Source organism: Herpailurus yagouaroundi, unplaced genomic scaffold, assembly GCF_014898765.1.
Source record: "Herpailurus yagouaroundi ecotype Mexico unplaced genomic scaffold, PumYag 185, whole genome shotgun sequence".
NCBI classification, from domain to species: Eukaryota; Metazoa; Chordata; class Mammalia; order Carnivora; family Felidae; genus Herpailurus; species Herpailurus yagouaroundi.
Genome location: NW_024412416.1, coordinates 11,662,584 through 11,683,195, shown reverse-complemented (window position 1 = coordinate 11,683,195; position 20,612 = coordinate 11,662,584). Strand labels below are relative to the sequence as shown.

General features: G+C 50.6%; 1 long non-coding RNA gene across 1 annotated transcript; it reads left to right on the top strand.

The window, feature by feature from the left end:
* The first annotated feature begins 12,277 nt into the window (after positions 1-12,277).
* Positions 12,278-15,217, top strand: LOC121042441 (uncharacterized). Its single transcript, XR_005796196.1, has 2 exons — positions 12,278-13,393; positions 15,026-15,217. It is a non-coding gene; the product is annotated as an uncharacterized LOC121042441 (long non-coding RNA).
* Positions 15,218-20,612: the final 5,395 nt, after the last annotated feature.

Here is a 20,612-nt window from a genome sequence, read left to right as displayed (position 1 = left end):
GAACAGCTCATGGGAAAATATTCTCTTTTCCATGTCTAAACAGGGAAGGCCCGTTGTCTGGGCTAAAAAAGTCTTAGAATTTAGGTTTTGATAACTCTTTAGTGGAGTAAACAGAATCAAAGATCATTAGAGGAGACCATAGTCCCCAAGCAGACAGAAAGGACCACACATACAGAAGGAATGTAAATGTAGCTGCCTTAATTTTTTTTTAATTGAGAGAAGCTAATCTCTCCCCTTTGAAAAACCCACTTGAACGTCCCTCTTTGTTATGTAGAGAGAGCAGTGAGAGCAAGCAGTTGCTTTTTTATGGATTTAGACTGTTATAGAACCTTCCTTGACTTGCCCTCAGAAGTCTCCTGAATGCAGAGCTAATTAGGTGAGGAAGTAAATCTACTTGCATAGGAGCTAGGACCTTCTGGCGAAGACTCCAACCTCTAATTCCTGATATTCAAAGTCCTGAAGTCTTTTGGGATGGATAAAGGTGCGCCACACTCAGGCATAAAATACTACCTTGACTACTGGCCCAGGCTCAATGTAAGGCCACAAGGAGGAGGTCAGCTGGGGGAAGGGATGGGATTCTAGCACACTCTGTGGGGATGGAAGCAATCCTTGACGCAGTCACTCAGGCACGCTGGACGTGCTTTGGAAATAGCCACCGTGTGTGTGTGTGTGTGTGTGTGTGTGTGTGTGTGTGTGCGTGTATACACACCCGTGCATACTCATAGGCATGCTCAAAGGTGGGGCCTAGGTTGAGTTTAACACCATGGAAGTGGGGTCACCTTCTCTTGAAGAGGTCTACAGCCTGCGCAGGGCATCATCACTGCTGGACCAGCTCAAGTCCGGGGACCCTCCACAGGGTCAGTGTTCAATAGTGACACCATGTGGCAGTCACACCTGACAGCGAGAAGAACTGGCCAGACTCCACCTTTCTTTCCCTGAGACGTTTGAGAGTCACACAGCACTCACATAGGATCCCAAGGAGCCAGGGAAGGGCAAGCCAGAGTGGCATCTGTTGAATCCCAGAATTTCTGGACGCCAGACTTTCTGGCCTCCTCCTTTCCTGTCCAAGGAGGTGCTTTCCAAGGACTCTCTCTGGAGAAAGGGTGTTGAGCAAGAAGTGAAGACCAATATTAAGCTTTGCCCACTCTGAGAGGTAATAAACCAACCGGGGTCTAGGCAGGCTGCACACCAGATTTGGCTGAGGGTTATCTGGGGGCAAATGCCCATTTAGATCCGCCCCCGGGAGCATCGCCTTCCTGCTGTGAATTCACCTGTGATTACAAACAAGGAGATTGGTCTACTTCTCAGTGTTCAGCCACAGGTAAGTGGTACAGGCTGCAAACTGGACACTGCGATGCAACTTGAGTCTCTGGAAGGATTTCTGAGCACCCCCTACTTGGGAGACAAAGGACCCAAGCTTCTTGGGGCAAATGACCCAAGGCAGCAGGGCCTCTCCACGGCGAAGGCACCAGGAGCAGGTACAAAGTGAGTTAAGTTCCCATGTTTAGAACCAGGCTCAAAATCGATCTGGCCTTTTTAAAACCAAAGGATAGAGATATGGAACAGAGAAGGACCAAAAATAAGCTAAAATCGCTATCTAGCCGCTCGGCCTTACTGCATGTGCAAGGTTGTCATGTGATTGCAATGTCTCTCCAGCCTGAGGCCCGTGGGAGCAGGTCTCTGGGAGCCCCAGTAACCATTGAGACCCTCAGGGTGGCTTCTGGCTGGCATCCACATGGGAGTTACCTGCAGGAGAGGAGCTCTTTTATCTCATCATTTGGAAGGAAGTTGGGAAGAAACCATCATCTGTTCGGAAGTCAGATTCAGCTGGGGCAAGAGGGAACTAGAAGTTTCTAGAGGCCTGTTCTCTACTTTAACCTCCACTATGCTTACAGCACCCTGGGCATTTTCTCCCTGCTCTTAGAATTGTAAGTACAAACTTGGGTCATCATTTGATTAATATCTGTCTCATTGTTCTAGATCACTGTTTTCCTGGGGGCAGAGATCCTGTCTGTCTGCTAGACACTTTTTAATCTTTATGAAGTCAAGGAGGTTGAAGTGTCCACACACACTTTTGGGGACGTGACCACCTGTCAGTATCCAGGCACAGAGTAGGAGGTGGTATCTGGGGCTATCAGGGCCACTTTGTTTTGAGTTGGGATGCTGCTTAGAGTCAGGGGACATGTGCTCAATGGCAGCTTCAAAGCTACTGTAGAAAAGATCCCCCCGCCACCCCCCACTGACCCTGCTTTGGCCCCACTGACATACTTCTATGCTAGTTTCAGACTGTAAAACTTCTAGGCCTTCCTTGTGATGATTGACTGGGGCAAAATGGGACAGAAAGAAAGGTGGGGGGGGGTCTCCCAGGCCCCAGGAGAGTTTGGGCCAACCTGGGGGACAGTTGCCATGGCTTAAAAATGTCACCCAAACATATAAGCTGGTCATTTGTTTCAGAAGGAACCTGGCTGAAGAGAAGGGCAAAGAGTAAAAGGGTAACGGGTGCTCCTTTGGGGGGTCCTGGGATGAGGGCTGGTGACAGTTTCTGCCACCATCTCTGGTGTCCCTCCATTTTCCCAGTGCTGAGAGCACCATCATCGATACTCCAAGATTTCTTGTCTCATCTGGAGTTGGGGCTCCCAGGTGACAGTGCCTATCAGGAAATGGGCGGAGACTCTAGGTTCCAGGAAGAAAGAATCAGTGTACATCAGCCAAATTTATAAAAGTTTCTTAATAGTCAAGATCCTAATCACCTGCAAACCAAAAACAAAGAAAGTGCCAAAGCATAAAGCAAAAGCTAAAAGGGTGTTGGGGCTACGGGGTTGAATTGGGAGTAACATTATTTCCCTCTCTCCCCACTGCCCGATTCGAAAGTCCATCATCCCATGCTAACCGGGGAGAAGGCAGGGCCTTGGGCTGGCTCGGACCCACCAGGAAAGGCTACATAGTTTAGATTTTCTTGTTTATTTGTTGGTCCATCTCCTCCTACTGAGCCGTGGGCATCTGGAGGTGGGGTCTGCCACGTGTTCCTGGTGTCCTGTACCCACCAGATGCATTTGATCCATGCTTAGGGGCGAAAGCGCCTTCGGAGCGGGGGTCCTTCCAGTGCTGTCACCTGGTTTCTATTCAGGCAAATGTTGAACATAATCAAGATATAATCCCCAGGACATGGCACTGGGCCACATCGTGGGGGACTCCCGCCTGCGTCATTGACGTGCAGGAGGCAGGGAAAATTGAGTTGTGGGGTGAAGAAGAAAAAGCTGATGGGTTTCAGACAATCATGGACCGCTAGTACTGGAGGGCCACTTCCAGGCCCCCAAGTTCAAAGACCTCATTTTACATCAGAAGCGACTGTGGCCTGGAGGGCCCTGTGTGTTTCCTTTGCTCAGGCCTTTCTGGGGCTGGGTCCAGGGAGCCTCCACACTGGACAAGGTGTAGCCTGCAGGGGTGGATCCCTGGGGCTGCTTGGTCACAGCCTACAGTGGCTTGCATGGCTTGGGCAGCTGCCCTGTCTTGCACAAGCCCCCTCCCCGGGTGGGGCCAAAGAGGGTTTCACAGCTGAGGGCCCAGGCACAAGGGACCTTTCGACCCAGAGTCAACAGGGGCTGCTCATTTTTGGTGGTGTGACCAAAGTACAGAGGGAAAGATACAGGAGGGCTTACTCCAGAGCACTTGACCCTCCAGAGAATGAGCCCTGGACTGGGGAACCCCGCCCCTACCCCCCAGAGGTCAGGTTGGCCTTCTCCTCTCTGATCATCTTCTGGACCAACCCCTACCTGATCTCACCCTTGCTGCAAAGTCTGCCCCATCCCCACCCCTCCCACACGTAGGAAGTATCAGGGACCACAGATGCTATTCCAGAGGTAGAAGCTGAGGGCCTTAGGAAGCTTTGACAACATCAAAGACGAGAGAGGAGCAGGGGCCTCCTGTACACATCGAGTGTGAATAGAAATGGCACTTAAGGGGAAATAGCCAGATGTGGGCACCAATAGAAAGTGTTCCTCATGTCTGGGCCCAGGTAGACTTGGCTGTGTGCCTTGTGAGGAGCACCAGTAGATAGATGGATCAGATGGTGGGGAAGTAGGATTGGCCTCATTCTTGGTCTAACACACTTTTCTGCAGAGATCCTCGTCACTCTCTGCAACCTACTCGTCAAGAAGAAAGGCCTGAATCACAAGAAGTAGGAACTGGTGGGGCACTGAGCCAACAGAAAGACAAGTGGCACCATTTGTTCCCTAAGCACAAGTCAGTTCAGGGGTCTGGGGGTCTCTAGGCAGCACACCAGCCGTCATCTGTGAGCTGCCTTCTGCTTGAGTCACCTGGTTGGTGGAACAGCTGGTTGCAAATCTCTCTACTGAGATGCACCAGTATTGCTTAGGGCACGATGACCCAGGTCCAAGGAAAATATTCTCTGATGCCTGAAGAGATGTGGTCTAGGGGTGGGGGAAGAGTGGAGAGGGAGAAAAGACGTGTATAATCAGACTCATCCCTCTGGTGGGATTTCTATTCTGCATCCAGGATATAGTCCTTTCCTATAACCTGACTGCAAATGAACTCTTTTGACTATGCTCTCAAATAATGGCCAGCCCCCCGCTATGGAACGGCACCCAATTCTTCCAAACCAGAAACCTCAATGTCATCTTTGACCTCAGCAAAGTCAGTCACTACTCCCTGGTGCCTTCCCAATGTCATTTGCTGACTCGCGCGTCCCCCTAAGTCTCCAGATGAGCTCCGATCCTGGCTGCCAGGCACCCGAACCTGTGCAAACGTTCCCAACTGGTCTCCCAGACTCCGGACACAACCCTTCCAGTCCTTTCCATGCACCACTGACAAGCGATTCTCCCCTGCCACCATTTCCTCCCCGCTAGGCTCAGAGAACCTTCAACAGCTTCCCATTGCCCACAGATTAAAGTCCAAACTCTCCAACTTGGTGTGAGTGACCGGACAGTCTGTGGCTCCCTGCCTCCCTCTCTTGCTTCGTCCTTCTTGTCTTCTGCAGATGCCCTCCATCCCTGTCCAAATGTTCCCTCAAATGTTCCTGAGCGCTTGGTGTCCCCCCACCTGCTTCCCCCTAAGCGTTAAATTTCACTCAGATTCCAGCTGAAACTGGCCTCTGCAGTCATGCAGACTTCTTTAGGAATCTTAAGAACCAATTAGTCCCCCGCCCCCCTGCCTTCAATGGTTCCCTGTATTTGTTCACCTCTTGCTAAAGACACTGTAAATTCCTTGAGGGCACGGATTGGCTTTTATGGTTCCGAGGCCTCGGCCTTGACCAACGGGCCTGAAGACTGTGCCTGCTGCCTCTCCTAGCCCGCAGGCTTACGATGTCCCCTGACCCCCCAGGACTGGGTTCCGGGAGATTGCAGCATGCCATTTGGAGAGGTGCATCTAACTGTCGACTCCATACTGACGTCCAGGGTGGGCTGGCAGAAACTTGGACTGAGGTGAAAGAAGCAGGGAGAAAGGAAGAGAGGAAAGGAGAGTGTGGAGGTGCTCCTTGTGTTCTTGAGGGAAAGGGGGAACCTCTCTGGACCCATCAGCAAGGAATACCAACCCTGCCCCAGCCCCAGAGCGGAAATCACTGTCACTGTGTGGAGCGTTCATCACATCCCTCCCGGACTTCCTGGGCACACACAGACGACATGGCTATAGGTCATTGGAGAAGCTGGTTGGTTGGACATAGTCTCATGGGCGCAACAGATCCATCGCTTTCAGGGGACTGGGCGTCTCAAATGGACACAGAGCGACCCTTGCCATCCAGAGAAGAATGGAGAAAAGAGTGTGGGTAAAGATGGGGGCAAGCGGCTGGGGCTCCTGCTGTGCCCACCCCGGGGGGCGGGCAGTGACAATGTGGGGAGGCCCAGAAGATGACAAATTTCTTCTGTCAAAACTAAAAGACTGTCAAGTGATTCCCAAGGTCTCACCCCTCTTCAAGCTGGAACTGAACACCGTTCACAGATGTCCTCAAACCCCAGCCATTGGGGGTGTGGGTGGCAACCCACCCTTCTCTGGATTCTCAGGGTCAGGGAAGGCCTGTGACATGGAAGGAGTTTTCTGAGTGGAGAAAAGGGGTTGGGATCTGAAAGATGGGGGTCCTCTGCCCGGCGGGAGAAAGGGAGGGGGGCAAAGGCCGGTGCCCAGGATGTGGTGCCGACAGGCGTCATCCCGGCGATAGGGTGGTGCCTTTTCTTTCTCTGCCTCATGCCCACCTCTCCCTGCCCCTTCCCCTCCCACCGGGGCTCAGCAGCCATTCACCTCAACAACTCATAAACGTCATGGAGAGAGGGGTGCAGGGGTTCAGGGAAGACAGACATGGAGAGGGATGCAGGCCGGGTCCTCCCACGCCCAGCCTGGCCTCCCTGAGACTTTGCTGGGCGTCCAGCTCCCTCCACCTCCCTGGGGGCAGAGGGGTGGGGGATGGGGCGGCTCTCAGATCAGTTCAGATTTGGAACTTTCCTTGGTACCCCTTGAGAATAAAAAAGGCTGTCGGGTGCAAGCTGAATAAGGCACATCACCTATCTTACAATAGTGTTTTTCACACTGTGGGTCGCAAACCGTTAGTGGGTTGTGAAATCAGTTCAGTGGTTTACAGTCAGCACTTTAAAACGACAAGATTAAAAAAAAAAAGCCTCAGTGTATCGTTTACAGAAAATAAGTGGGTTTTTTTGTTTTTGTTTTTTTCTGATTATAGGTACATCTATCTGTGCCTATATCTCAATCTAGATTGTATAAAAATATCTGTACTGGGTGGGGGTGAAAAGTTAATTTCTTTCCATGGTTTTGGGGTCAAAAAAAAATTGAAGAACATCGGCCTACCCTAGGATGTCACTGTTGGGCCCAGCTGACCCTGAAGTCGTGCAGGGAGGCCAAGTCTGAGGCTCAGGGCCTACTTTGGCCACATGGACTGGACACCCTGGGATTAGGTGACCACTTCATTGGGCCCCATCTCTCCTTGGAGTGAGGACATGTGGGGCAGCTGGACGAGGAAGATTGAAGACGAGAAGCCTCCTTTGGAGGCCTCTGAGTGGCTCTCTGCCCGGTATCTCACTGCTGCGTCAGTGCAGGCATCAGCAAATTAATGAGAGGAGAGAGGAGGCCCCTGCTCTTGGGCACCCGCAGGAACTTACTCCAGCTCCAGACACACCGTAAACACTTTCATCTAACGGAAGATAAGCTGTGAAATCGGATTTCTGAACCACAAGACACTTGTGTAAAAACTGCATTCCCTGCCAGGCCTGAAATATTCCAAAGCTCAGTTTGCTATCAGCATCCCAGGTGGTGCAACTAATAAAGAGCTAGCGTGGGGCCACTGGCACAAACAAGGCAGCTCCTTAGAACCTGAACTTCCTATTTGTTCCATTCCTTGGGTAGATAACGCCTGTTAATTACTCTGGAGAAATTATTTTGGCGAGGAGAGAGGGAAGATGGCGGCGTAGGAGGACGCTGGGCTCACCGCGCGTCCTGCTGATCACTTAGATTCCACCTACACCTGCCTAAATAACCCAGAAAACCGCCAGAGGATTAGCAGAACGGAGTCGCCGGAGCCAAGCGCAGACGAGAGGCCCACGGAAGAGGGTAGGAAGGGCGGCGAGGCGGTGCGCGCTCCACGGACTGGCGGGAGGGAGCCGGGGCGGAGGGGCGGCTCGCCGGCCAGGCAGAGCCCCCGAGTGTGGCTGGCAAAAAGCGGAGGGGCCTGACGGACTGTGTTCCGACAGCAAGCGCGACTTAGCGGCTGGGAGGTCATAAGTTAACAGCTCTGCTCAGAAAGCGGGAAGGCTGGAGGACAAAGGGATGGAGAGCTGCTGAGCCCCCGGACGACAGAGCTCAGTCTGGTGGGGAACAAAGGCGCCCGCCAGCTCCATCTCCCCCGCCCAGCCCCCAGCCAAAATCCCAAAGAGAACCAGTTCCTGCCAGGGAACTTGCTCGCTCCGCGCAAACACCCAACTCTGCGCTTCTGCGGAGCCAAACCTCCGGCAGCGGATCTGACTCCCTGCTGCTGCCACAGGGCCCCTCCTGAAGTGGATCACCTAAGGAGAAGCAAGCTAAGCCTGCCCCTCCTGCCCCTGTGCACCTTGCCTACCCACCCCAGCTAAGACGCCAGATCCCCAGCACCACAAGCCTGGCAGTGTGCAAGTAGCCCAGACGGGCCACGCCACCCCACAGTGAATCCCGCCCCTAGGAGAGGGGAAGAGAAGGCACACGCCAGTCTGACTGTGGCCCCAGGGGTGGGCTGGGGGCAGACATCAGGTCGGACTGCGGCCCCGCCCACCAACTCCAGTTATACACCACAGCACAGGGGAAGTGCCCTGCAGGTCCTCACCACGCCAGGGACTATCCAAAATGACCAAGCGGAAGAATTCCCCTCAGAAGAATCTCCAGGAAATAACAACAGCTAATGAGCTGATCAAAAAGGATTTAAATAATATAACAGAAAGTGAATTTAGAATAATAGTCATAAAATTAATCGCTGGGCTTGAAAACAGTATAGCTGACAGCAGAGAATCTCTTGCTACAGAGATCAAGGGACTAAGGAACAGTCACGAGGAGCTGAAAAACACTTTAAACGAAATGCATAACAAAATGGAAACCACCACGGCTCGGATTGAAGAGGCAGAGGAGAGAATAGGTGAACTAGAAGATAAAGTTATGGAAAAAGAGGAAGCTGAGAGAAAGAGAGATAAAAAAATCCAGGAGTATGAGGGGAAAATTAGAGAACTAAGTGATGCACTAAAGAGAAATAATCTACGCATAATTGGTATCCCAGAGGAGGAAGAGAGAGGGAAAGGTGCTGAAGGGTACTTGAAGAAATTATAGCTGAGAACTTCCCTGAACTGGGAAAGGAAAAAGGCATTGAAATCCAAGAGGCACAGAGAACTCCCTTCAGACGTAACTTGAATCGATCTTCTGCACGACATATCATAGTGAAACTGGCAAAATACAAGGATAAAGTGGAGGCCTCTGAGTGTGTCTCTAGCCATAGCCAGATCCCTCAGCTCTCCCTTACTGTGGTTGTTCATGTTAGCTTCTGAGATGTACGGACTGGAAAAAGAGACCCCAGAAGAACTGGGTGATGGTGAGGCAGAATGGGAAAACAGGAGTTTGTCAGCATGTGTCAGCAGCCTTCAGGGCCCTGATGCTTATTTGAGCTTAGGGGCTGGGCAGGGACAGGCCCTTGCCTTAGCTAAAGGCATGACTTCCAAGATATGGAAGAGTTGGGAGGCCCCAGGGCTGGAGACCTTTGTCCTGACAGATCAGTCCCAAAGGGCCCCATGGGGAGACCATGAGTGAGAGCACAAGGGTCTGGGGAGGGAGCAGGTCCCACCAGACTCCTCAGAGCGCTCACCTCTGCTAGCTGTGAGCTGCATTGGAGAAAGACAAAAGTGTGTCAAACTTTGATCATTCACTACAGGAATGCTTTGCAAATTACTAAGAATTAGAGACTAGCATCCGGAACACTGAGAGGAGAAAATATTTGAATGTGTATGTGTGTGCGTGCGCGCGCACACACACACACACACACACACACACACACACACACACACGTGATGCCCTGAGTGGTTGCTAGGGGTGATGGCACGGCTAGGAGGATGTCCTGTGTCGAGCATCCCTGAATCTGGGTGGTAAGAATGCTACAGAGAGAGGTGGCATGTTTTACTAAGGAAAAAATTATGTAGAATCTAGCACACTGCCCTGAATATAGATTACATGCTTAATTTCATTGGGATGATTTTTTACCAAAGATTTCCGAATTATTTGTGCTTGCTAATCACTGTGGAGATGCGGAAGAGGGTGGGTCAAAGTTGTCGGTGCCCAGGATGTGGGCAGCGTGCAAAAATAAAGGAAATTGGGATTCCAGTGTGAAATTAAAGCTTTGGCTTTCGAAGCTTAGAGTGTGCGCTGCTCTTTGCTTCCTTCCAAACCCCTTTTATTTCCCCGCTGAGAGAGAACCTTCTCTCATTTCCCCCCTCCTCCCTTGTTCCTTCGTGCGCCCCTCCTCCCTGCTGCCCAGGGCTACCCACGCCCCTGGCTTTCAGTGCACCACATAGAGGGTAGAAAAATGATCTGGACTAAGAGGAGCTGTGGATTTGGGGGTTGGGTCTAGTCTATGCTACTTTCCAGGTCTGGGCTTCCAGAAGATTGCAGCTTCTGTTTACTCCCATTTGGGAGTACCAATAAAGGATCCTACCCGCCTCGGATTCATTACTGAGCCCACGTGAGACAGCAGAGGCTGTCTGGAAGGCACTTAGCTTGTTACTGTCATCTCCACCATCCCCGGGGACACCCTGAGGTGGCAGTGGCTGTTCATTAGTGGCCATGTCCCACGACTATTTCCACAAGCACTTTGGAGAGCCCCTGTTGGCTAGCGTTGTGCCTGGGGCAGGGTGGGGAGGGGACCCACAGAGGCCGGAGGCCAGAACGTCCGCCCTCTAGAAGGTTCCTGAACTTGTCTGGGTACAAACAGAGGCACACAATGGATGTGAAGGCAATGCCAGCTTCGATGAGTTTGGGAATCCAACCGCCTGAAATGGGATTTCACTGCTATTGTTGCTTTCAAATGGGATGTACGTTGCAGATTGAACTTCCGTGTGAGTGAAAACCCTTCCTGAGGCCCTTGGAAACATCTTCCAACTTCCACTGTGTGGACTTGAGTCAACGAAACTACCCTTTACAGGCAAAGGTTCCCAAGAAGACTTAGTATTAGAAGCTGGTTGGAGAAAGGAAACTCACTCAGAAACCACATGGGCGACAGAGTGACCTTTTACAAAATAAGATTTTACAAAAATTTGAGACCACACACGCCTACCGTCTCTTACTCTGCTAGCAGGTAGTTAAGTACTGCAGGACTCTTAATCCAGGGTTTGTGTCAATTCTGCGCCCAGGTGTCCCAGGGCATGGCAGCGAACTCACAAGAGTGCCACAGAATATTTTTAAAATGTTCAAAGTGAACACAGGGACATTTGCCAGGTGCCGTGCTAGCAAGTAGTTTGGACCTAAGTACCTATTAATGGGGCCATCAGGTGTATCTTTTAGCCTGGGGGTACTGCAAAGCATCACTGAGACACCAAGGGCACCTTGAACCAGGAATGTTTGGCAGCCCTTTACGGGTTCGGGTGGCATCATCATGGACACCATCTGATGGACAGAGGGCAGTATGCCGGCTCACAGACATCTCTTCTGCGTATCCCCTGCTCAGGTTTGTCATTGGCCAGCAACTCTGAACGTGCCATTGCTGATTTGTGTCTGTCAAATGGTTCCATGTTCGGGACAAGCTTGATCGTGATTCATAGCACCCACCGATAGTTGGGCCCAACAGGCAGCTGGGATCCCTCTGCCTTTTGGGCTGAGAAACAGCCAGTTAGCACAGTGGCTGTGTCAAATGGACACAACAGAGGTTGGCAGAGTTTGCCTTTAAGCCATCTGATAACAGAGCCCGCTCCTCCTCCTCCCAGAGCTCGTCACATTTCTCCTTGCTGCAGGTGCCAGCTGGGATCTCTGCTCACTCCTTCCTCCCTCCCATCAGCCTTCTCCCGCAGGCCCTCAAGGGGCCTGTCCCCGCTTAGCACCCCTCCCGGGACTGTGCATTCTGCCTTTCTGGGGCTGCTCTTGACCGTTGCCTTCAACTGCCGTTGGAATCTTCTCTCGCTAAAATTCTCAGCAGTTGGTGTCCCGGTTCTGCAGCCAAGTGGGCTGGACTATCATGCCTCAAGGACGCGGTCCAGACCTTCATGTGGGGACCCAGCAGCGAGCATGCTGGAAATGCCCAGTGAACTTGTGATAAATGATTCAATTATGAACTTAATTCCCAGCATGGGTTCTGGGCCAGTCAGGGCTGCATATGACACCCTCTTGTCACTGCCTGATGATGGTTTTCCAGGGACTCTCTCTGCCTTAGCTGAAGAAAAACTTGATGTAGTGGCCTTGCCAGGCCCAGCAGATGAGGTTTTTGGGGCCTGGGAGACTTTGGCCCCCTCATATGGCCCCTCTCCTGTCCTCCCTGGGCTCTTGTGTGTGTCTTTCCCAGCAGGCACCCAGCCAAGTGCATCCAGCTCAGCGATGGGGCAGGGCTGTATGGGGATTTGTGTGCTGAATTTAATAACCTTTCTCCCTTCTCAGGGCGACAGAGGAAACCAGTATCCCCAAGGTGGAGGTGTCCCCTTCCCCTGGGAGCCCTGCCTCCTCACAGGCTGCCATGCTCGGTTGTCCCTGTGACTCACCAAGTGTGTGCAGAGGCTGGAGGGTGGGCAGGGGCTGGGAGGGGCTGGAGAAGAGGCTGGTCTTGCTTCTGACACTCGAACTCCTCAGAATTGCCACCCGCCCTGTGTGTCAGCACTGAGAGGGCATTTTAGAGATGGACAGAGGCCTGGCCTTCGTTTTCTGAGTACCTTGAATATTTGAAAAAAGAAGAAAAATGCCAGAATTGGTACAAAAAATTGTAGGTGGTATATTCTATTTAGATGCTTAATAAAAAAAATGCTGCTAAACACTTATAAAAATACAATGGCTAGGAGGACCCTCATTTGGAGAGAATGGTTCCATATATCCATAGACCATAGATTCACAGTCGATGATTTGAGGTCGTTTGTGAATGAGATTCAGAACGCGTGGCTCTCCTGGTCCTCTGCTCCCCTTCACCTCCGTGTTAGATATGGGTGCCTTAGGCGGGGCGGGGTGGGGGGTCTCCTGCTGGAGGGCTCAGGGCCCCCACTCTTCTACGGGACAAAAGCCTTCAGGTCAACCTTGTGCCCCTGGGGAGAGGAGTGGTGCCCTCAGGGTGGCCTGGCCTGGGCAAGGAGGGTCTCCTTGCTGGGCTGGGGTGAACAGCAGGTGGAGGGACACAACCTGAGTCATCCGTGGGACACGATGCCCCCTTCTGCTGATGTCCTCCTCCAGCCAGGGGCTCATCACTGGGGTATCTGGGTTACCTTGGTTACAATATGGGAAAAGGAAGTTTTGCGAATGGCTTCTCCTTGGGTGCTTTCAGACTTAAGAAATAGCTCCACCATTTGTGGCCAGCTTTCTGCTGGTTTCCTTCTGTGATGATAGCAGCCGCCAGTTCGCCTCATGACATGCCTACATCAGCCAGGCATTGTGTTAAGAGCTGAAAATACAGCGGTTATTCACGCTGGCTGTCCTGGGTCCTGGGGGCAGGGGAGCTGACCGTTGATTTGGGAGAAAGGCACAAGTGAGTGAGTCACCTCCATGTAATGAAGTGAGTGCTCTTCTTGGATTATGACAGAATCATAGAGGAGAGCCGCCCACCCAGGGTGGGGCGTTCCTGAGAAGGTTCTGGAACAGAGAGGGAGGCTGAGCTGAATCCTGATGAAGAAAGGACTTAGCCAGGCTGGAGTGGGTTGTGAGAAGATCCAAGGGACGGGGGCACCCAGCTTGGGTCGAGGTATAGAGGTGTGACAGAGCAGGGTTGAGAATATGGGGGCCTGAGTATCCAGGAAACAAGTAGGGGTGGATGTGGAGTGGGAATGAGGGAGCAGGGGTCTTATCTCTCACACTGGTGAGGAGCAAGAGAGCGAGGGGGTCCGGTGGGTGTTTTGGATGAAACTCTTTAGCTGCAGTATAAAGAGACAGATCTCAGTGGGGGAAGGGGGGGTAGGGCTTGACTGGAGGAGGTAGATGATTGTATGTGTAGGGGTGGCCCTGGGGAGAAGCCATCAAACTAAGAAAGGAACAGAGTTGGGTGACAAGGTGTCTTGTGGCCTCAGGGGCAATGGAAGGGAATGTAGCTGGGCCAGGCTGATGTTGGGCATCAGCACTCAAGACCCTTCCATAATAGGAGTGAGGCAGCTGGGAGGGTGAGAGGAGCAGTGGAGAGGAGAAATCCATGGGGACAGATGTGTAACGGACAGGGGTAGGAGCCAGACAGGGGCAGGGGCTGGGAATGGGGGAGAGGAGAGCTTGCTGGAGAATCCAGAGGGCACGATTGGGTGGGCTGTCCCTCGTGTACCCACTTGGGCATTCTGTTCCACCAGCAAGTGCAGGAACTCTGGGGTCACTGACCTGAGGCTTCAGGGTTGATATCTCCCTCCAGTGCCTGCCTAACACTGTGCCTGACACACAGTAGGTACTAAATTAATGTTAAGTCCACTGAACACAAATACAGCATGGAGGCCAGTGAGAGGAGGGCTGGAAACATCCAGTGGATTTAGCAATGGAGGTGGGGCATTTCTGGAGAGTATTTCTGGGGGACAGGTGGAAGCGGAAACCAGATTTCTGGGGAGTAAGGGAGGAGGTGGAGGAGGCAATTTTTGTGGGTGGAGTTGGGTGAGGCAAGGGGTGAGGAAATAGAAGACAGGGAGTCTGTCTATTCTTTCTAGAAGCTTGGCCATGACAGGAAGGAGAGAAAGGGCAAGACTCATGGTTGAAGCACTTTTCAAACATTAACAGTAACTTTCATTGCTTCCCCCATCCCTACAAAGATTGCGCGTTCCTTACAGAAAAGCTGGGAAACGCATATAAGGAGGCAAAAAAATCAAAATGAAAATCACCCGTTAATCCCATCCATTGGCAATATATGCTGTTAAACCTTGGAGCCCTTGCCTTCCAGACTTTGTTGCTGTAGTTTTTTTTTTGTTTGTTTTTGTTTTTAGTAGAAATGGGTGTCGTGCAGCACATTTCTTATTTTGCGACATACCTTTTTCACTATCTCTTGTATAACTTCCTCTGTCCGAGCTACTATTCCTCCAAAACATCCTTTAAAATTTTATCTATCTACCTAAATGGTCCAAACGGATCAAACCTCAACACTTACAAAAGAGGATTGATTCAGTGAGAAGTTGCCTTTTATTGCCTGCCCCTGAGCTACCGAGTTGGCCTTGGAGGCAACTGGTATTTCCTTCTTTCGTCCAATATGGTGATTAGATACTATTCCAATGCATGTGTCTTTCAAAACTTATTTAAACAACTTCTCATCTTAGATATTTAGACGTGACTTAGTTTTATTTTGCTATTATACATCAGGCTATAGTAAGTCTTCTTCTAGCTAAATCGTTGTGCACATACCTTGTCTTCCTAGACTACATTTCCAACAGTGGGAGTTCAGGGTCAGAAGGTAGAATGACAACTACAGAAAACTTTCAATACCAGGTTTTCCCTCCAAGGAAATCAACGTCTATTGGCGTTCCCCTCCGCAGAGCATGAGAGTCTTTCTATCCCCACCTGCCCCTCCACCCGTGTTATTAAAACTCACTTCCTCCACCTGTGCCAACTCAGTGTTTTGTGTTTTTTTTTTGTTTTTTTTTTTTAAAGGTGCACGTGAGGGCCTCTAACCGTCACTGTGAGTTGCATTTTGGGAGAAACAAATGGCACCATGGGGGACGATAGGGGAGCAGGTGTTGCAAAGGCAGTTCTGAGCCCAGAAAGTGCTGACCTGGCGGGAGGGCAGAGAAGATTGAGCTGAGGAGTGAGCTGGCTGGCTTGTCAGTGAGCACCAAGCCCGGGGACAAGGCCCTTCTTCATTTCTAGAACCCTCGCCCTGGCCATGAGGAGCAGGAGGGCCTCCAGAGACCTGGAAGAATTTGTGGGTGAGGTCCAGGGACAACTGGTATATGGTCTGGGCTGGTTTTTGTTCTTCTTTCAAGAGGCAATCCTGTGGGTTCTTTGCTGACAGCATCCGGGGCGGGGTTCCAGGAACAGCACGGAGTGGGGTGCATGCTCTTGGGTGAGCAGAGTCCGCCTCTCCCTTGACTTTGCCTTGGGGTGACTGCATGTGGCCCTGTGCTCCCAGATGCAAGGCTGCATGATTCCCGATTGGGGAAGAGAGGCAAAGGGCTGTTAGAGACACGCACCCAGTTGGAGCGTGCGCGGAGAAAATCTGCCTCACCCTCATTCATACATTCCCGGGCTTGCAAGGTCTGCACTGGGTGTCGGATGGGCTGTGTTTCCTTTTGCATTCACCCTTCCTTAGGGACCCTCTGGAAAGTCCCTGCTTCTCCCATGTTGCCCCCAAGGGGAGCTGCTTCTCTCTGGTTGTTTTGCATACAGCAGACACCAGGCCTTTCTCCAGACTATTTAGTGTGTGTGTGTGTGTGTGTGTGTGTGTGTGTGTGTGTGTGTGTGTGTGTGTGGTGTGTTTCCCCAAAAGAGAAAGGAAGAAAGAAAAGAAAATCGTTTGGTTTAGTCTGTAGTTACTTGTCTCTGGGTTAGGATCGCTGGAGGTTGCCCCTGCCTCGCGTCCAGCTTGACTTCCAAGTTTCTGAGGCCACATTTAGCCCCTACTCCCCACCCCTGAGCTCCTTCAAGGACTGTCAACTCCCTTGAAATTGGCACCCCAGAGAGTTGGAATGGGAATCCTCACTCCCTGTAAATTTGGAGTTGTATTTTGTTGCTGCAGCTTGCTCATTTCCTGGTTATTCTCATGGATAATTCCTGGATTATCCATGAATTGGATATATATGTATAGATATATCTTCTTCTTCCCCCCCAAGGCCCTGTTTTTGTGTGTGTCAGGCATCATTTCCAGAGAGCCCACACTCCACCTAGATTCTGTATTGGTCTCTGCATGCGGGGTTTAGGGCCGCTGTTACCCAATTACCACAAACCAGGTGACTTAAAACAACAGAAATGTATTGTCTCACAGTTCTGTGAGTCAGAAGCCAGAAGTCAGGGCATCAGCAGAGTTGGCTCCTTCTGGAGGCTCTGAGGGAGAATCTGCTCCATGTCCCTCTCCTCGCTTCTGGTCGTTGCTGGCAACCTGTGGCTTTCCTTGTCTTGTAGATATATCACTCCAGCCTCTGCCTCTGTCTTCATATGGTGTTTTCCTCTCTGTATGTGTCTTTGTGTGTCCTCTCCTTATAAGGACAAAAGTCACTGGGTTTTAGGGCCCACCCCAATCCAGTAGGATCTCACCTTAACTAATTACATTTGCAAAGACCCTATTTCCAAATAAGGTCACATTCTGAGGTTCTGGGTAGACATGGATTTTCAAAGGTCACCGGTAAACCCACCACAGTGTCTCCACCTTCCGACCCTTCCTTCCACCGATCCGTCCCATGCACCTCGCCAGAGCCATTTTTCTCAAACCTCCTTAGCAGGAGCAACCAACTCTTATGCCAAAAATCTCCACTGACTTCCCGCTGCCAACAGAATAAAGTCCTATCTCTTTAGCTCAGCTTCAGAAGACTCCCCATAGTGTTGCTCCAGCGATCTCTTTCACGTTCCTTTTCTCCACTCTCCTTCACACATTCTCCAGCTGCATCTGGAAGGTCTTCTGTGGCGTGGCACATGCTGTAAAGGGCTCTTGTCTTCTGCTAGGGCCTCTGTCCCTTGCCTAGATGCTCTCCTTTTCAAGCATCCATGTCATGTCATAGCCTTTTTTCTCTGATGAGAACATCCCTGGCCAGTCGAGATCAAGGGCTCAGCGCTGACCACAGACCAACTTAGATGCCACCCCCTTCCTTCCCCCATCCTCAGTGATGACCGATGCTACTCTCTGCCAAGTGGAATTTTTATCCAAAGATAAGCCTGTGTCTAATACGTCTTTGGGTCTTTGGATTGGAAAATGATGCATTGAATCTTGTGACTTCTTGGCAAATGACTGTGGGTGCCGCTGCTGTGAGCACATGAGGGGGATGATTTGAATCTGAAGCAACCAGGATGCTCATGGGTCAGTGCATGAACTCCATGCCTATAGCCCCACTAGGTCTGAAGCAGATGAAGATCCCCTGTGTGGAGATGAAATGAGGAGAAGGAGAGAATGGCTGCTGTATTGAGAGTCAAGGGCAGTGGTCTTTCAAAGGAAGACATAGGAGAAGCAGATCCCTAAGGTTGGGTACTGAGGGGCACTGGGCTCAGTGGGAAGGGTTGTAGTGATATCCAGCAGGCCCCCTCCCCATCCTCCCTGATGGACGGTTGGTGAGCAAGATGGCAGGTGGGGCAGGGCTAGGGAGGGAGGTAAAATGGAGACCTAGGGTACAATGAACAGAATGGGTTCCAACACCTTTCACTTCCAGCTTTCACAGATGCCCTGAACACTTGAAAGCAACAAGGAAGTTTTCATTCCAAAGAGTGATGCTGGTGTCTTTTTCTAGCCCCTCCCAAGTGGCACTGATTGACCATTGACAACTGGCTCTTCGAACTCTCTTCCAAAGCATTGCATCTCTGTGGAGACACATGAGGAATGTAGTTCATCTGCAAGTAGGTTTCCTCTAAACTGTCTTGCCTCCCTGTGTTCTGTCTTTTTCCTCTGCTCATACCTCAGTCGCATCAAAGCCCCATAGGCATTGTCCCTGGGGATCAAGAAGCAGTCCACCCCAAAAGGAATAGCAGAGACATAAAGAATTGGAGCGAGAGAGAGAGAGAGTTCTGGGCAGACGCTCAAGGTGTGGGTGGCAGGTTGAGCCCACTGATTTGTGACATTCTGCATTTCAGGTACTGGGACATTTCCAACATCAAAATCTTTGAAGCCACCAGGGCTCTTTCTTGCTGGGTCTTGGCAATACTCCTTCATGTCATAGGTTTAGAAACTCAGGCTAAAGAAAGTACCCAGGGAAAAGTGCTTGCCCCTGGAAATGTTCATGATAGCTCTGCTCCTTCCCCTATTGACTCCTAACTCCGCATGCATGGTCTCACCTGGCTGGGTTCAGAAAATAGTTATCTTATTATAAAAACAGTAAACCCTTGACTCCATTAAATAATTATAGCTTCTTAGACATCCCATCTAAAAGGTTTCCCATTTTTCTTCCTGACAAATTGCCAATTTGTGCATCTCGAAGCAGATGGATCTAGTCAAATTTCCTTTGTCAGTAAGTATTCTGTGCAACAAATCTGTTTCCAGGTCCTAAAGGTGACTTTGCTCAGGTTCAAGCCAACAACCTCCACCCCCCCAACCAAACAAAAAGGAATGACCCCAGTTTGAGTTAGTCGTATCCATATACATGAAGGCTATCCATGAGTTTGAAATGTTTTAAGAATCAGGAAGGGCGGGGGAGAGGAGACAAGAGGAAAAGGATGAATTGCTTATGATTCTGCTCTTAAGGAGTGATTTTATGTCACTGCTCCCTGCTACTGGAAGTTGCCATCCACCTCTGACCAAAGTACAAAGAACATTTGACACAACATAAAACATGAAAAGAACTTTCAGTGGCTTAGTGTCCTGGCTGTGACTCAAATGTGCATGCCCAGGCAGGCTCCACAGTGGATGTCCAGCTCCATTGCTCTGCTCTAGGAGGCTGAAGCAGATGTGGTCCATTAATGTCACTGTCTTGCCAATAGCAGTTTCCATCGATGCAAGCTGGACTGATCCAACTGTAGTCTTACTTCTGAAACATCCAAGGATTCTAGGTAGCTGCTTCTGTGTTTCTTTTTCCAACTAGACAGTGAATTCCTTGAGGGAAAGGATAATGTCCATTTGGTTTGCATCTGTAGACATCAGCTCAGTAATCGGCACATAAAGGCACTCTGATAAAAAAAATTATTTTTTAATGAAATGGTTTAAAAACAGCAAGATCCTCTGTAAAAGTAGGACATTATACTCCTCTAGCTTTCTTCAGAGCATATAAATATTTGGTAGGAGGTTGCACCAGGACTGGGATTCTGATTCCTAGTGGTGCCGGGATCTGGGGCTCTGGGACTTAGAGACAGAAGAGATGGAACTCTGGTTCCATCAAGGACAAAGCTGATGGGAAACTGTGGCATGGGTGTTAGGAGGGAGGGTGAATTAGTTTCCTATAGCTGCTGTAACAAATTACACCAAAAGATGCGTGGGTTAAAACAACACCAACTTATTAGCTTAACCATTCTGGAAGTCAGAAGTTCAAAATGAGTCCCCTGGGCTAAAATCAAGGTGTTGACAAGGCTGTGTTCCCTGGGGAGGCTCTAGGGGAGAATGGTTTTCTTGCATTTTCCCATTTCTAGAGGCCATCTGCATCCTTTGGCTCATGGCCTCTGCCTCCGTCTTCAAAACCAGCATCTTCAAATCTCTCCGACTCTTACCCTGACCCTCCTGCTTCCCTCTTTGACTTATAAGGACCCTTGAGATTACATGGGGCTCAACTGGTTCCCCATCTCAAGGTTACCTGATTAGCAGCCTAAATTCCATCTGCAACTTTAATTCCCCCTTTCCATGTATTTAATCTGCATTTAAATTTAATCTAAATTCCATCTGCAACTTTAATTCCCCCTTTCCCGACCGACCGTCTGCACCCAGAGCCCTAAGCAAGACTCAGCAGGAGGCCCCTGGCCTCCTCTTCCTCCAGTTCTTTCTTCTACACCTGTGCCTCATTGCTTTCCCACCCTGTCCAGGGGAGGGTGCCAGGGTGTGTGTGTGGGGGGGGGGTCACAGTACACCTGACCCATGTCCAGACTGGATGGAGAGTGGCCATTTCATGGGGCCAGAGAATGGATTGGACCCATCCATAAGAGCCCTGTCATTTTGGCAGAAGTGTGAGCTCTTAGAAGTACAGCTGAAAGACAGATACCATATGGTTTCACTCTTATGTGGATCCTGAGAAACTCAACAGGAACCCATGGGGGAGGGGAAGGAAAAAAAAAAAAAAAAGAGGTTAGAGTGGGAGAGAGCCAAAGCATAAGAGACTGTTGAGAACTGAGAGCAAACTGAGGGTTGATGGGGGGTGGGAGGGAGGAGAGGGTGGGTGATGGGTATT